We start from the raw sequence: 16,596 nt of genomic DNA, 5'->3' as shown, positions 1-16,596 counted from the left end.
GAGTATATTTAAATACAAAAAATAAAGGAAGTCAGAGTAACTAAAATGTATTATCTTCCCTCCCCACCCTGGAGGTGTACATTGTACACGGACATGCTATGCATATTTTACTTATCTTCCAGGTCTGGTTTTTCCAGTTGGATATGCTGTACTTTGAAAGCAATTATCATTAGTTATATACTAAGATTGTATTAAATGTCCTCCATGTTTTCTTATTATACTTTAATGCCTTCATTTTATTTATTTTTATTTTTTAAACTTTATTGGGGAACAATGTTTTTTTCCAGGACCCATCAACTCCAAGCCCAGTTGCCGTTTTCAATCTAGTTGCGAGGGGCGTAGCCCACCATCTCATGCCGGAGTCAAACTGGCAACCTTGTTGTTAAGAGCACGCGCTCTAACCAACTGAGCCACCTGGACGCCCTAATGCCTTCATTTTAAGTTTTACATCCTTGACCCATCATCTAGGATTTATTTAATGTGAAAAGTGAAAGATCCAATTTTTTCCACAGATGGCTACTTCTAATGAATAATCTACTTCCTCTCCCCCCCCATGCTGACATGAAAAGCTACCTTGATCGGTTTCCTTATTTGGGTCAATTTATTGACTTTCTATTCTGCTCCACTGATATGCTATTTATGTGACAGCGTCACATGCTTTATTTCATTCACGATTAACATTTCCACCAGAGAATAAGCAGTCAGAAAGGTCAAGCATTTCTTCCCATAGTACGCGTTTAATAACTGTTGTAATGGACTATTGATTCATTTCAAATATATTACTAATGAGATCAAGTCACAGGTTGATTCTGGGATAGGCTAATTCATTTTGCAAGCAGAAAAGATTCCACAGCCTTCACACAGTATTTCTAATTTCAGCCAACCATCTAGAAAGCAATACATGTCACTGAAGACAGTGGACTAGGGAAAGATGATAAGATGGCTCGGGGGTACCAATCACCTTTACTGAGAACAATAACTTGGGCCCAACAGATTCGTAGCACTATCTACACAAATAAGACACATATTAAGAACTCATAATTAATTAGAAAAAACACCATATCTAACCAGAAATACCAAACCTGTAAGATAAGTAAAAGACAGCACATCTGTGTATAATGTGCATGTCAGGATTGGGGGGAGGGTAAAGGTAAGTAAATAAACCTTGCAGTTACTGACTTCCTTCATTTTTATGTTGAAACTTACATCTTATTTTTTTCATTCTATTTACAGCGAGCTACTAGTATAGCTATAATGTGAATTACCTAATCTGCACATGATGACCCTGTTATGTTGTAATTTGTTGCATTTGTATTCAATCACATTCACCAAACTTCCTAAGAGTAAACCCAAAGGCCATCACGATTACTAAACTTTTTAACTTGGGTGACCACAACATTGCAGTACATGGGAGGAGTGAGAAATAGAAGATGAACGTTCTTAATATCTCCAAAGCATACTGGTTAATGTGACCTCTAGAACCCCTCCCCCCCTTTCCATTTGGTTCCAATATGGAAGTCAAGCATCCTATACAGTACACAGATAAGGGCAGAAGATCTGAAATGCACATTCCTACATATCATAGGCATGAAAGCAAAAACCTGGATGTTTCTGCAGCTGTCAGAACATAGGACTTCTAGGATTCCCTCAAATGGACCACCTAACCAGAACCTTCCAATGAACCAAAGAAAGGATCCCCGGAATGGCTGTAACAAGAAATAGCTCTATAGCTCTAGGGGCATAGTCCTAAATGGGTCAATAAATCTTTTATGTCAATCTTTCCTACATACTTTCCCTAGAAGATCAAATCTGTTCTCTTGGCTTTGATAAGCACTTTTACTTAGAGGACACCTTTTAAAACCATTAGCAAGCTTCTTCTTTATCTGGGATCCAGAACCACAAATGCCCTGGATTCTTCAATTGCAAAGGAGGAAAAAAATTCTTTCTTCATCTTCCCACATGCCAGGATGTAAACATTACTTCTTCATTTCTTAAGTGAACCCCTTAATTCAAGCTCTGGTATCTGGACTATTTATTATAATTGCTTTCATTTAGTTCATCAGACCTCAAAGCTAAAAGATCTTAGAAATCATTTTATCCATTTGCACTAGGTTTCTTTTGTAGAACCTTTCCCTTTCAACATTTTTTAAATGTTCGTCCAGAAACATTTGTGTCATTTACAGATTTGATCCTGCTCCTTTTTCACTGGCTTCTTTCTCTTTAGTTAAAACATGTCATTTTGTTCCTTTTTCTATTACCTTGCTCAAATAAATCTTTTAATTCTTAATTTTCTCATTTCTCTTCCACCTGTTTAATTAGAATTTCCCATTTCAGGATAATATATCTTCTGATTAACAACTGAATAAGTTTACCATATGGCCTCAAACAACTTGGTTCTTCCAACCCTTCAGAGCAATTCTTCCCTAATGTGCCTGGTTATAAAATCCAAAGGTGGTGAGAGGACTGGGAGAGAGAGGGTAGTGTCCCTCTATTCAAAATACACCTTCTTGGACTCCACTAGACACCTACAGAATCAGAAACTGGGGCAAATGTGTATTTTTAACAAGTGCCTCAGGTGATTCTTATGATCAGGCAAGACTGGGAAAGGCTATTGCAGGTTCCCTTTTTCTCCTTTTTCAATGTAAGGAAGTAATGGCGTATAAGTAGATTCTTTCTATTACACTTACCTCTATTTTCATTTTAAAAAGAGAAAGGGCTTTGTGACCCTTATTTCTTCAGTCTCTTTTTCTTAGATGTTACACACACACACACACACATTTTTGCAACGAAAAACATAGAAAAAGTACGTCATGACTTTTCCGACAACCATATATATCTTGTCAATGTTTAGCCTACTTTCAACCACTCCTTTTAGCACTATCACCACAGCCAGGACACCCACCAGATGGCACACAGACACTGTTTGCATGCCCAGTAAGCGAGTGAGCGGAAAGCAGCACATTTTATCTTGTACCAACAGCCACTGGGTGGCTAGGGTAGATGAAGGCAGCTGGTGCAACCACAAGGATCAGAATTTATGAGTGTCAGAATACCCAAGGGCTCTTCATTGCAAATCATCCTCACCAAGAAGCCCACAGCCCCTCTGAGATGGAACCCTGCTCCAGACCGCGTTAACAAAGAAATCATTTCAAATTTACAGTCAAGAGAGACGTTTTTCTAATATTTATAAAAGGTGGCAATGACTGTAGACAGATGTAGAATGATAAAGCTGTGTTCTTAAAATAAACTTAAAATTTTAGGACACGAACTCAAAAAGACCAAAGACCCATGAATTAGTTTCAAAGCAGTTCTTTCTATTCCTTAGCCAATAAAAAAGGGGATTACTGTATTCCATAACACTATACTAAGTAGCTCATTCAATATTGCGATGTTATCAATATTTTTATTTCAATACGTTCTATCTGAGAGATATTATTGAAGCTACATTTAAATCATACTGTGAAAAGCAAGACAGCTTCAAGTTAGACATCAATATTAAAATCCTTTGTACTAAAATCTTATCCATTAAGAGGTTTTGCAGACTTTTATAAGTTAAGTTCCACTGGGTCTACATGGCACAGTAAGTGCTCAATTAGCAGTCTCTTTATTTTTCTGTCAGAGAAATTGCCAAGAGTTGCCAAACTTTGCAACTCAAATGAGCCAAGTGCCCAAAACAAAGACCCCCTGCTGATAAATGCCAGTTTTAGAATCAGCATCCAAAAGTTCACTTGAAAATTGGTTACCTGAAACTTGGTAGAAAGAAATAATGCTATTACATAAGTTCCTGGATTCATTTGCACAACAGTTAACTTATACTTAAAGCACAATACTTGTGCTTTTTTTACCTGCTACTAAATAATAATATAAAGGTTTCTTTTCAGAAGAAAATCTTTCCTCTGACCTCCACCCCAGATGTGAGTTCTAGGTAGCCATTAATTGCTTCTAATTGCATACACATATGCAAGGCAGAGGAAACATCTCAGTCACTCTCTGAGTATTCTGATTTGGAGAACAATGAACAGGTAAAGGTCAGATTCCCCAGACCTCATGTTTTGTGCTAAGAGTTCATACATAAGGTGAGAACCACAGGCACCTCACTCTAGAAGTGCTCTTAATTTGAAGGGTTAACAGTTTCCATTATTACTACATTTTTGTTGCTGATGCTGTTTTCCTTGTTAGGTAATTTATTATTAGTGCCTATATTTGTAATCATAAGTGACATGTATGTTTGATAACTACAATCTATAATGCTGTCATAGTTAAATATCCCATGTGGGGCCATCAACTTTTTTTTTAGAGCTAGCTGTCTATTCCATCCAAGTTATATATTCTTTGGTCAAAATTGTAAAAGTTCTTACTTTAGTCAAATCTATAGTTTATAAATCCATTCTAAACTCCATGGAAGTTATTTTACTTATCTTAAAGAGGAAAAGAAATCTGCTACATACTGCTATTCCTTAAAAAAAGCAAAATGTACAGAGATCAATTTTAGAATATCTTAATCTGAATTAAAACAATGATCCGAAAAGCTTCAAAATCTCTAAATTCTGTCATCATTATTTGAAGCAAAGAAAATTCTCAGGGCAGCCCCTATGTCCTAGTTAAGAGAAAGAGAAAATGATCATAATCTCCTTGAATGTGAATATCTTTTCCAGTCTTCTCCTTAGACCAATTAAACATTTAGAAAACCATTTAATATTTGCTCCATACATACATTTTGAACTATGGTTCAAAGAATTTTTTGGCTATTACATATTATTACTAATTTTACAGTGTAGGGTATGGCAAATTTTTAATTAGTGCTTACTATGTGAACGATCTGGCACACTGGTTTTACAAGAGTTAACTTTTAAGAAATTACATCAAGTTATAATGTGTATTAAACGCACACTTTCCAAGAGCACAGAACGTCTCGTCTCTTCGAGTTACTAGTAAAAGGAAAGGTTTTCACTTGACTCATTATGAATTCCACAACTCCATTTGCTGTTCGTGTTGACTGCCCTCATTGCACGCATATTGCTTCCCAGTTCTTCTTTCCTCCTCTTTTGAGCAGATCAACATTCATTACCCTCCTTCCACTAGCAACCAAACCTAAGCTTACTATCTTTCTTTTTAGAGCCGAGCTGCAACACATCATTTCAAATAAACTCCAACTATTTCTCCCACATTTCTTATTCAAAGATCTTCTGGAATAAATCTCATGCTTCTCACTGAATATAAAATGATCACTCTATGCAAATGATGCTTCATAGTGCAATTTCAATGTGCGCCTTAGTACCTATTGTGCAATTACAAACTGTTGCAACCTCAATATTTCTTATATTTTTATAATGGTTTCGTCTCTCCCCTAATATTCTATATGCTGCAGACCCTTTTTTCCAAAACTTAAATGCACTAAAATTAACTTGCTTACATTTCCATTATTTTTAAGACAAAAAAGCCTCTTCAATATGTAGATTATTCAGAATATGTTACCGTATATCGATTCTCAAATCCTGACTATAAAAGCATTTAAATGACTAAGTTTTATTTATTCACTGATTAAGTCAGATTTATGACCTCCCCTCCCCAATTCAGCTACTGTGAATTTTGAATGAAACAACCTCAATTGTAACAGAAGAAACATCTGTTGCTTTTTTTCATCAGGGCTTTCCTAACTCAAAGAAAGGCTCTCTGCCTGACCTACTCTCCCACTCCCCCTCTTCACCCACACTGTTGCTTAAAACTTTTTTTTTAAGTAAATGTATTATTTAACATTTTACTGTATCTACTTAAAAATGTCACTGCTAATTTAGAAACATTCACTTCATTAAAGTTCAAAGAATGAGTAAATGTTACATACATCAAAAAACAAGAGATGTGACTGGTAGGCTATTAATTGTAACTTCAATGCAGACTTGAAGATTAGTCTACTTGAAGTGATCAACTCAATCAAGTTGTCACACATTCCCTGCTCACTCAGTATTGTTTAGGGTAAAGATTTTTTTCCCAGTACCCAGATTCATATAGGCTCTTGCATGCTATATTTTCTTTGCCAATCCAGTGCTAACATAATGGCAGTCACTACCCCAAGAGGCAGACACCAAATGGTGCCACCCACACTCTCACACTGTGCCTCATAATAAACCATAAAGCAGTGGAATGCACCGGCCCCTTTATGAGCAAACAATGCCCGAGCTTCATTAGAATACAGCTGACATTTTCAAAGCACAAATACTTTGAAGAAAAATGTACTAGAAAAAAAAATGGAATGAAACAGCTATAAAAGCTGAAATATTTTTTTAAGTGTCAAGTTTATTCTAAGAATCCTGAGGAGGCATATTTTGCTGTTGACAATTTAAAAGTTTTCCTAAATGGAAAAAAAAACGTATAGTTGAGGGCAAAGCTTATTTTATTAACTACTGGAAAGAAATGAAAGTAAAAACTATCATTTGAATTGCATTCACAAGTAATAACCATGAAGACCTTTAAAATGATTCATTTCCTCAACCGATTCCTTAGTTCTTAAACGAAGAAAACTGAGTTCCGGAATTATTTTCACATTTTAATTGATTTATATAAGTAACTGAGTGATAAACTAAGCTTACTCTACCCCTCCCCCCCTGCCCACCCCAACCTCCATACTCTGTAGTTTTCCTGTCTGCAACAAGCAAGGATGTCTTGAATTCAGCGTGCTCCTGGCTATTTATCAATTTAACATTGCTGCTGTTGAAAGAATATAAAATAAGCACTGTAAAAACTCACCCAGCAGTGTGAAACAAAATGATCTCTCTTACCTGGTCTAAAGAAGCATGCCTCTCACTGCAGCACCAACAACACTCTACAGTCTTTGTTACCATTCAGTGGAAACTTGAGACTGTCAGACTTAAGCAATCGAGCTCAGAAAGCTCAATTTAAAATACTTCTCAGTAAAACTAAAAAGATGCTCAAGAAAACTGTTTAGTTACGTGTCTTTCAGAAAAACATATGACTACTATCTAATGCAACAAAGACACCTCAAAAGAAATCAAAAGCGCAGGTCTTGAGAGGCGAAAGGGCCTTTTGTCTGTAGAATCTTGCTTTCTTATTAAAGGAGGTTGTTGGGGGGAAAAAAATAAAAGCTTACAATAAAAGTGGTGAAACGATAAAATGCCTAGCTCCAAGATAACATTTTTCTAAAAATCACTCGATTTTTAACTAGCTAAAAAATAAGATTAAACTTACTCATGAAACCTGCATAATTCGAATTATACATGTCAGGGTATTTGCAGGCTCCAAAGCAGTCACAAGCAGGAGACCTTAATACATCCTGAAAGCAGAGCAAAAGCACCCTGAGTTTCAGGGGGGAAGAAGAAGAAAAAAAAAAAAAAAAAGGGAGGAGAAACTCTTGAAACACTGGTTGGGGTTTTTCAACCTGTAATAACTGTACAGCTCTTCGGGGAGGAAAAAAAAGTCCTGCTTCTGCCCCCTGAGATAGGAGGCTATGCTTCAATGCCAAAATGAATGACAGGCCCATTTCTGATATCAACAAAGAGCAGCTTAGCTGTGCTCGATTTTTTTTTTCCACTTTCCCACAGTTAAAAAGTTCTAAAAATTTCATGTTAGTACCTTTACATCTAGTATTAAGTACTTTTTTCCATTTTCTCGAGAGCCCAATTATGTTGTCCTAGTTTTTTTTTTTTATGTTAATTAAAAATATATACCTAACCATCTTACTCAGTTTTTCTTAGGCAGGAAGCCGAACAAAAGATGACCTCTTAAGTTGCTTTCCAAATCTATCCTTTGCACTATCAGATCACCGTATGACTAATTATTAGAATTTATAAGTTTTTCCTGCACCCTGATATGTGGGCACAAGGAGAAACAAAAAGTAGATAACAAACATAAAAATAAGGTCACTGAGATGATAAAATTTTTAACTGGCGAGATGTAAAAATTATTTGCTAAGGTACATATTTATGATTATACAAATTCAAAACAAACACTTCAATCAACAAACAACACATATTTCCTGAACGCCTATTAGGAGCCAAACACTATTTTAGGCTCTGGGGATAAAGCAGTGAACACAAACAAAAGCCAAACAAAAATCCCTGTCTTTAGTGAACTTATTAGTTTATATCTCCACTTCCTGAGAGTCCAACTCCCTTAAAGGACTAAGGTACCTTTGCTTACTTGATTAGTTATCATCTCATCTGAACTATGCCCCTCTGAAAGGATGCCTTGACAACAGCTCCAGGAGGGCAAGGATTCTGTGCTTTGTTCAGTGTGTATCCCCCAGCGTCTAAAACACTGCCTGTTAGACACTCAAACATATATTGAATGATGCAGATCAAAGGACTTTTTCTCAGTGAAACTTTTCTTTGCACACAGACTACGAACCACATATTATACTTACACGCATACAGAGATAAGTAAAAAATGATATACCATAGGGTGTAAATTAAGTTGGGTTGCAGATATATTTACTTAAAATTGAAAATACAATCTATGTGGCCTTGTATCTTTTTAGATTCTAAAATCCGTTTTCTCTATCAGATGTGAGGTCACTATAATATTTGAGTAAAGGAATCAGTTAAAATTCTATACACTACGTTTTTATGGACTATCGGATTTCAGAGGAGTTCTGAGTAAAAAAAGAACAAACTTGGAAATCATACATCATCTGATCCGTTTGGTGTATTAAAATCTTACATGTTTACATCCATTTACATACCTGGATGGAAAATAATGTTGAACTCCCCTCCTGCTTCTCATCATTTTTGGTTGCCTTCCAGAAATCACAACTTTAACCTGTCAGATCAGCCAGAAGTGCTCGCCCTTGTTATTCAAGGCCAGGATATTCAGGGACTAGATATGGTCACACCTACTCTGTTACAGTCCTAAAACAAAGGAAACTCAACTTCCCAGTCCTCAAGTACACTCATCATACTTTTAAATAGCAGTGCATTCCTACCCCACCCCGACCACCTAGAGCTGGACAATGATTACAAGTTCAAATATAAACAACCTGGAATATTCACACATTATTTAGTATACTTCTAACAAGAAACCCAACAGCAACCCAAGGTCAGGAAGACACATGATGACTGAGGTCAAGTCACAGATAAAGTAAGGTGGGGCCAAAGTAGGATTCCATTGTTCCAGTGAAAGCAATTTTTCTTTTCCCTCGCTATCATTCATTCTTTCCTTCAACAAATACTTACTGAGTACCTACTATGTAGGATGGCACGGAGCTAGCCAGCAAATTGACCTGCTGTTTACTGTTTACTCCACAGATCTGACGGTACGCCCATCTCTATTCTGCCATGTTTCCTTCTCCTTGTTTGCCCTCCTTGGAAGTGCCCTTTCTCTAGTTCCAAGTCTTGGGCCGGCCGAGTGGCTCAACTGGTTAAGAGTTCGCTCAAGAGTGCAAGCTCTGAGCAACAGCAGTTTGAGTCCTGGCCCGAGCTGAGCTGCTGCTGAGCTGCCAACAGGTGGCAGGATGGCTCAGTTAAAATAAATGAAAAATAAAAATAAATAAAACTCTAGTTCCAAGTCTTCCCTCACACTGCCCTTCAATCGACTCCCAAACCTTTCTCAGCAGGCAGCACAATCACTCCCTTCTGTGTTTCTTTACAAGTGTATGATCCATTGTGGGGAAATCCATGAGTCTTTTCACTGGCAGAAAACGATGCATCTTATATAGGTCTTCTCAAATAATTTCTCCTTAATCTTACACAGAAAATCCACTTAAGCACAGTATTACTTACAACTATTGATTATCTAGAAAACACCAAAGGGGGCTAGGTATTCCCTCCCCCAGGTTTATTAGCTAATTTATTTGGACTACAGTTTGCTGTTTCTTGGCAATCTGACCAAATAGTAGCCACATTTTACAGATACACTCATACTGTATAGGCAGAAATGACACTATGATAGCACAATGATAGTCTTTATTTGCCCCATTTCTGCTAAATATAACGGCCTTACCAGGTCCATATTATAAGTTAATGGAAACTAGCTATGCTGATTTCCTATACATATTCACATTTTCGAGTAAAATGTCTAATCTCCCTGACGAGGACTACCCCTAAAAAAGCAAAGGGTTCCTGCAACCACTTGCATGGATAAACGTCGGTTTCTTAAGAGTGCCGTACAGTAAGTAACTTCAACTTCGCTCGCTTCTCTTCCCTTTCCCAACTCTTAAATACAGACATTTCTCAAGACTCTGTCCTTGATGCTCCTTTCTTCAAGGTTTACATACCCTTTTTGGGAAGAAAACATTACCCAATTTTGTAACTTTTTATCACCTCTATGCAGATGACTGCAAGTGTTTCTACTTCTAGCCCTACCCTTTTCTGTTCTACCCGGCTCTAAATTCTTATTTACAATTGCCCATTGACATCTCTGTCTGTAAGTCCCACAGCTCAGCTTTTGCAGTACTGAACTCCTTGTCCACCTTCCCACACCAGCCCATCTTCTCGTTCCCATCCGTGTTAAAGGCATCATCACCCAGTACAGAAAGTGATTTTTCTATTCCTGCCTCTTCCTCACCATCCAAATACCCACATTGTTTCCAGTTTTTTTTTTCTCAAACACATACCATTTCCCTGGTTTAAATACAAAACAAAAGAAATAAGAAATACAGCTTCTGATGACCTCACGATGTCTACAGCTATAGTATCAAAAACAGTGGTAGCCTTAGCCACATAGGGCTATTTAAATTTAAACTGATTAAAGTTAAGTAAAATTAAAAATTCAATTTCCCAGTTATACTAGACACATGTTAAGTCCCCAACAGCCACATGTGCCTAATAGCTACTGTAATGGACAGTGCAGATACAGAACATTCCCAACATCACAGAAAGTTCTACTAAACATCTCTAGTCTAGATAATAACAGCAGACTACTTAAGAAAATAGTCTAACTTTTTCTAACTCTGGTCCCAATCTACCACCTTTCTAACCTTACCTTCCACCAAAATCCCTATGCAAGCTTTAGTCACAACTGAGTTAGTGGAGCCCAAAGAATCAAGGGGAAGGCTTTGCAGGATGAGGGAGACATATGCCAGTACTTCGGAGAAGGATCTATGAGAGGGAAAGAAACCAAAGATGTTTGAGAGGATAGAAATAGTTCACTAAAGCCCCTCCAAGTTAGGAAGGGATGGAACTTTAGACACAGGATTTCAGTCTTAGAGAAGGAATATGGTATAGTGGCTAAAGCATGAGCATTGGAGTCGGAACGCTGCATCCAATTTCAGGTATTAATTTAGTTATAAGGCATAGAAACTCAGCTTAAACTAGTTAGACTTTAAAAGAAAATTGGTTGGCTCAAGTGGCTCATGGGATGCAAGAAAGGATTAGGTAACCAAACTAGGAGGCTCAGGGATGCAGCTAGGTCTTATGAACTCTAGGGTTGCCAGGATTCGGTCTCCCTCCCTCCGTCTTGCCTCAGGTTTTCTCTCATGTCAACATCATTCTCTCACTATAGATCAGCATTCTTTTTTTTAAAAAGATTTTTATTGGGGAATTGGGGGTATGGGAACAATGCTGGGGAATTGGGGGAAGGGGAACAGACAAGTTGCCGTCATTTTGTTCTTCAGTCTATTTGGTGGAGGATGTTGCTTCACTGGCCCAAGTTGGCACCATCATTGCACTCTTCCCAGGCGAGGCAGATCAGTCACCGGCTTCTGGACAAGCCGCTCACGGAGGCTGCTGGCCACTCACACTGGCTGCTGGCTACACACAGTAGCCAACGGCAACCCACTACCACAGGGGCTGCAGCCTACACTGTCGCCGGCGACCCACAGAAGCCCAGCTCCAGGTCGAGCTGCTGTTCAGCATCCCAGTTGTGGAGGACAGCATCACTGGCCCTCATATGTGGGATCCGAACCGGGGCCCTCTGGTGTCCCAAGCCAGTTCTTAACCATCGCGCCACTCGGCCGGCCCTAGATCAGCATTCTTCACATGTTGGGAAACATGGCCATTACTGTGCCACGAGTTTTACATCTGACAGATTTCGTTAACCCTCTCTCTCATCCAAGGCCTTAAAATACCAGGAAGACATTCACTGGCTAATCTTGGGTCAAGTGCTCATCCTGTCTAATGAAATATTGTCAAAGTGATGAGGTGCTAGGACAATCAACTGTGGTCAGAAAGGCATAATCATGTAAAAGGTAGTAGCTGGGTACATAAGAGATTGATAAAGGAGCTTCTAGGCACTCAGCAAATGCCTAAAATCACTAGTTGAGTCATTTAAATATAAGAGAGTAAGTGGTTTCACACTAATTTATTGGGTTGTCGGAAAAGTAATGACGTATTTTGTCTATGTTTTTCAAAGGTCATTTATTTATATAAAGAACAATCAATGATATAGTACCCGTTTTGTTCAATAACATTTTGCCATCTTTCAGTGAGCTTCATAATTCCTTGTTCATTGAAGGACCTGTCTTTATTTGAGAAAAACTGAACAAGGTGCTGATTTACAGCCTCATCTGAGTTGAACGTTATACCATGCAAGGAGTTTTGAAGAGAGCGAAACAAGTGGAAGTCTGATGGTGCAAGGTCAGGCGAGTATGGTGGGTGTGGCAACACATCCCATCCAAGCTCCAATAATTTTTGACGGGTGATCAAACGTGTGTGTGGTCTCACGTTGTCGCGATAAAACACAACTCCTTTCCAATTAGCTCTGGACATTTCTGCATGATGGATTCGTTCAAACTGTCCAATTGCCAACAGTATACATTCGAATTGACTGCTTGGTTCCTTGGTAGGAGCTTGAAAAATACGACACCTTTAAAATCCCACCACACTGAGAGCATAACCTTCCTCTGATGAATGTCTGCTTTCGATGTTGTTTGAGGTGAATCATCACATCAGGACCAAGGCCGTTTGCACACCACATTGTTGTAAACAATCCACTTCTCATCACCAGTTATCAGTCACTTCAAAAAGAATCGTTTTCCTCACATTTAATGAGCATATTGCAGATGTTTATAAGTGCCATCAAATGAACTTCTTTGAGTTCATGCAGAACCCAAATATCGAGCTTGCTTATGTATCCCAGCTTCTTCAGGTGGTCGTGAATGCTTGAATGATAGATGTTCAATGTTTCTGCAATCTCTCCTGTCCTGTAACGTGGGTTTGAATCGATCAATGCCTTTATTTTGTTGTCATCAATCTCGGTGGGCCTCCTTGAATGAGGGGCATCGTTGAGATCAAAATCACCAGCATGGAATTTCGTGAACCATCGCTGGCACTGATATTCTTGTAGAGCATTGTCACCATAAACTTTATGCAACTTTTCACAAGCTTGCGTGTTCTTCCCTTTATGGAAGTAAAACAGTAAAATATGGCAAAAATGCACAGTTTGGTCTTCCAACTTCAACTTGTTGTAAAATCTCCCAAACTCAACCAGATCACTCAATTTTTTTTTTTTAGAATGAACCTAGATGTCAGCTGTCAAATGACATAGCAATAACATAGATGCGAATGACTCCAGTACTTCCAAAAATGAACTAGTGCCATCTGTCGCAAACATGCGTCAGGACTTTTCCAACAACCCAATATTAAGAACAAAGGCGAGATTTAGTTCTAGGTTTTCTGACTCCAATGACTGTACTCTTTTTATCAGAATATTCCTAAATCATCAAGGGGTTTTCGGGCTGGGGCGGGGTTGGGGGGAAGGTATCCATTTGCCCTTTTGAGGCCACACTATTCATTTTGCAATAGTCTTCCTTAAGCAGCAAGAACTTCAGCTTTCAAACTTGCTTCCATCTTCAGAAACTTTATTTTTCCCTTTCTACTGAGTTCATCTTAACATTTAAAATGCAAAAAAATGTCCTAAATGCTGCCAAACTAAAAACATCCTCCTTTCCATCTCTCTTTAACCACCTTTTTTTTTCCTTTTAACATTTTATTGGGGAATTGGGGGAGGGGAACAGCATTGAGGAATTGGCAAAGGGGAACAGACAAGTTGCTGTCCTTTTGTTCTTCAGTCTAGTTGTGAAGGACGTCGCTTCACTGGCCCATGTTGGTATTATCATTGTGCTCTTACCGGGTGAGGCAGTTGCTTGCTGGCCATTGGACGGCAGCTCACAAAAGCACACGCCAGCTGCTGGCCAGTCCCACTGCAGCCTACGCCATCGCAGGTGACTCACAGCAGCCCAGCTCCAGGTCGAGCTGTTGTTCACCATCTTAGCTGTAGAGGGCGCAGCATCACTGGCCCTAATACGGGATCCGAACTGGGGCTCTGCTGCTCAGAGCTGGTGTCCCAAGCCAACTCTTAACCAATGCGCCACTCGGCCAGCCCAACCACCTAATTTTTTAAAAGTGTGACATCTATATCCACTAGCTCACCTTTTCCACCAACTATTAATTATATTTAGATTCTTCAAAAATGCACCAAATACCTCTTACATGATAACTGCTGTGCTAGGCACTAGGGATGTATAAATTAAAGGCATAGTCCTTATCCTCAAAGAAGCAACCCAATTTGGCTTCTCTGCAACCATTCAAATGAAACTGCACTGTCTGAGGGACACATAAGCTCTACCTTGATAAATCTAATAATGTATACTTATGCTCCATAACCTTGCTGGTCTTACAAGTCTCACCTTCTTAATACGATTAGAACTATCCTCTCTAGGCTTTTGTAAAAACCATTTCTTCTCTGTTTCACCGCTAGCTTTCTAGGCTGTTTCCTTTATTTTTTTTCTCATTACTTGTATTCTAAATGGCTCAATTTTGGCCCATTTTCTTGCTATGTTTTTGCTTTAGAAGGTGACCGGCCACATAATTTATTATCCAAACTAGGTTAACCATTGAGAGTGAAAGGGGACACACTATAATAATTATGCTGGGATACAAATGAAGTTGTTTGGAAAAATTAGAACATACGGAACCCTGCTCAAAAACTTTCGATGGTTTCCTTTTCCAGATCTTTAAGCATGGCATAGAAAAACCTATTTAGAATTAATTATCCCTACAGATTAGACGTCTACCTTTTTATGGCTGACTCCCAACTCTACCTCTAAGCTTAGCTTCATTCAGTACTCAGAGTACACTCAGGCTATGTTGCATCTACTGGAGAGTCTCATTTGACTGTCTTCCCCATCCAACAGAAAAGTCATTACTTCCCCTGAGTCAATAGTGCCCAGAAATTGCTAAGAAGCCCCACTGTTCAGATGAGAAAATGGAGGCTTACTAATATCAAATAACCTGTATAAATACTACTAAGTGGTAGAATATGATTCTAACCCAGTTCTTAACTTCTCAAAATCCGCACACTTAATGACTCTGGACGTCAATTATAGATATAAATTCAATAAGTAGATGTAATCAAAAGGCTTACTAAAATCTAATATTGTTCTCTTTCATATAGTAGCTCAGATGCCAAATAAACTATTCCAGATGGGGGGGGGGGAAAAGAATAAAGAAAATAATTTCAGTTCCCTGCCTAAAAACCTTTGATGGTTTCCTCATCAAATAGATTTTTGTAGGCCTTTAATCATCGGATCCCTAATTGCTTTTCTAGGCTCATCTCCCAAAACTCCAGATGCATGAATTACGCATTCCCTGAACAGCATGACTTTACTGTCAAGGTCTCAATATTCTTTACCTGGTAAACTACTACTGTTCCTCCAAAGCATGAAATGTCACCTCCTCAGTTAAAATATTTCCAATTCCCTAAAGCAGGCCTGGTCCTATTTTAAGTTCTCACAGCACTGTGGACATACATTTATTACAACATTTATCATATTCCTTTGTAATTTACATGTCTGTCACTTTCCAACAGTGTGTAAATCCCTTCACAATTGGTTTTTGGTTCTCCAGACCCCTATTCCATCCCTGTACCCTTCCTGTCTAGAAAGCCATGTAGCACACAGTATGTATTCAAACAATATTTACTAAACAAATAAATAAATGAACAAGTATCCTTTAGCGATTAAATACTTTCAGCAGCTTTCCATCTGTTAAAAGAACTCCACTGACAACAGAAGAAATTCCAATTACTTTTGGCCAGGCTCTTAGCGATTACACCAGATGAATTTTTTATTACTAATAACCTTCCATTACTAATTACCAGCAACTAGCTGCCTTCTCCATTAGCAACTTACAGTTTTCTATAATGTTTTCCCAAAGATGTTCCTGTAGTCCTGTCTTAAAAACCCATGTAGGGGAGAGGATGCTGAGAAGATGCAAGAGTAGGAAGCATCAGGAATCTGCCTCCTCGTGGTGACTGTACCGGCAGAATTTGTCTGATAAAACTATTTTGGAACTCTAGAGTCTAATGAAGGCTTGCAACTTCCAGGGGAAGACTTGGATGCTAAATTGCTGTTAATTTTAGTCAATTTACAGGTGGTAGTGCACTAGTAGCTAACCATCCTCCAACCCCAGCCACACAGCAAGTAGCTGTGCACAAAGCATGCAAGAGTCAAGGTGGGCAAAAAGATCTCTGTCCTTCAAACACTGAGCATCTATGCTCTGATTGGAGACGGCTGCCTCTGATCACGGAAGTGCAGATAAAGAAGCAAGCAGAGAGCCGGCCGAGTGGCGCGTTGGTTAAGAACTGGCTTGGGACGCCAGAGGGCCCCGGTTCGGATCCCACATATGAGGGCCAGTGACACTGCCCTCT

General features: G+C 38.7%; 1 protein-coding gene across 4 annotated transcripts in view; it reads right to left on the bottom strand.

The window, feature by feature from the left end:
- TFDP2 (transcription factor Dp-2) overlaps positions 1 to 16,596 on the bottom strand; it is a 144,512-nt gene that overhangs the window by 51,008 nt on the left and 76,908 nt on the right. Inside the window, exon 1 of one of the 4 annotated variants that reach the window (XM_019645997.1) lies at positions 6,777 to 6,886. The exons of the other annotated variants lie outside the window; for them this stretch is intronic. The gene's annotated coding sequence lies outside the window, so the exon portion shown is untranslated. Of the gene's footprint in view, positions 1 to 6,776; positions 6,887 to 16,596 lie in introns of those variants that run through there. 4 annotated transcript variants of the gene reach the window in all.

The sequence above is a fragment of the Hipposideros armiger genome, unplaced genomic scaffold (genome assembly GCF_001890085.2).
Source record: "Hipposideros armiger isolate ML-2016 unplaced genomic scaffold, ASM189008v1 scaffold_96, whole genome shotgun sequence".
Classification (NCBI taxonomy): Eukaryota; Metazoa; Chordata; class Mammalia; order Chiroptera; family Hipposideridae; genus Hipposideros; species Hipposideros armiger.
This window is presented reverse-complemented; position numbering and strand designations above follow the sequence as displayed.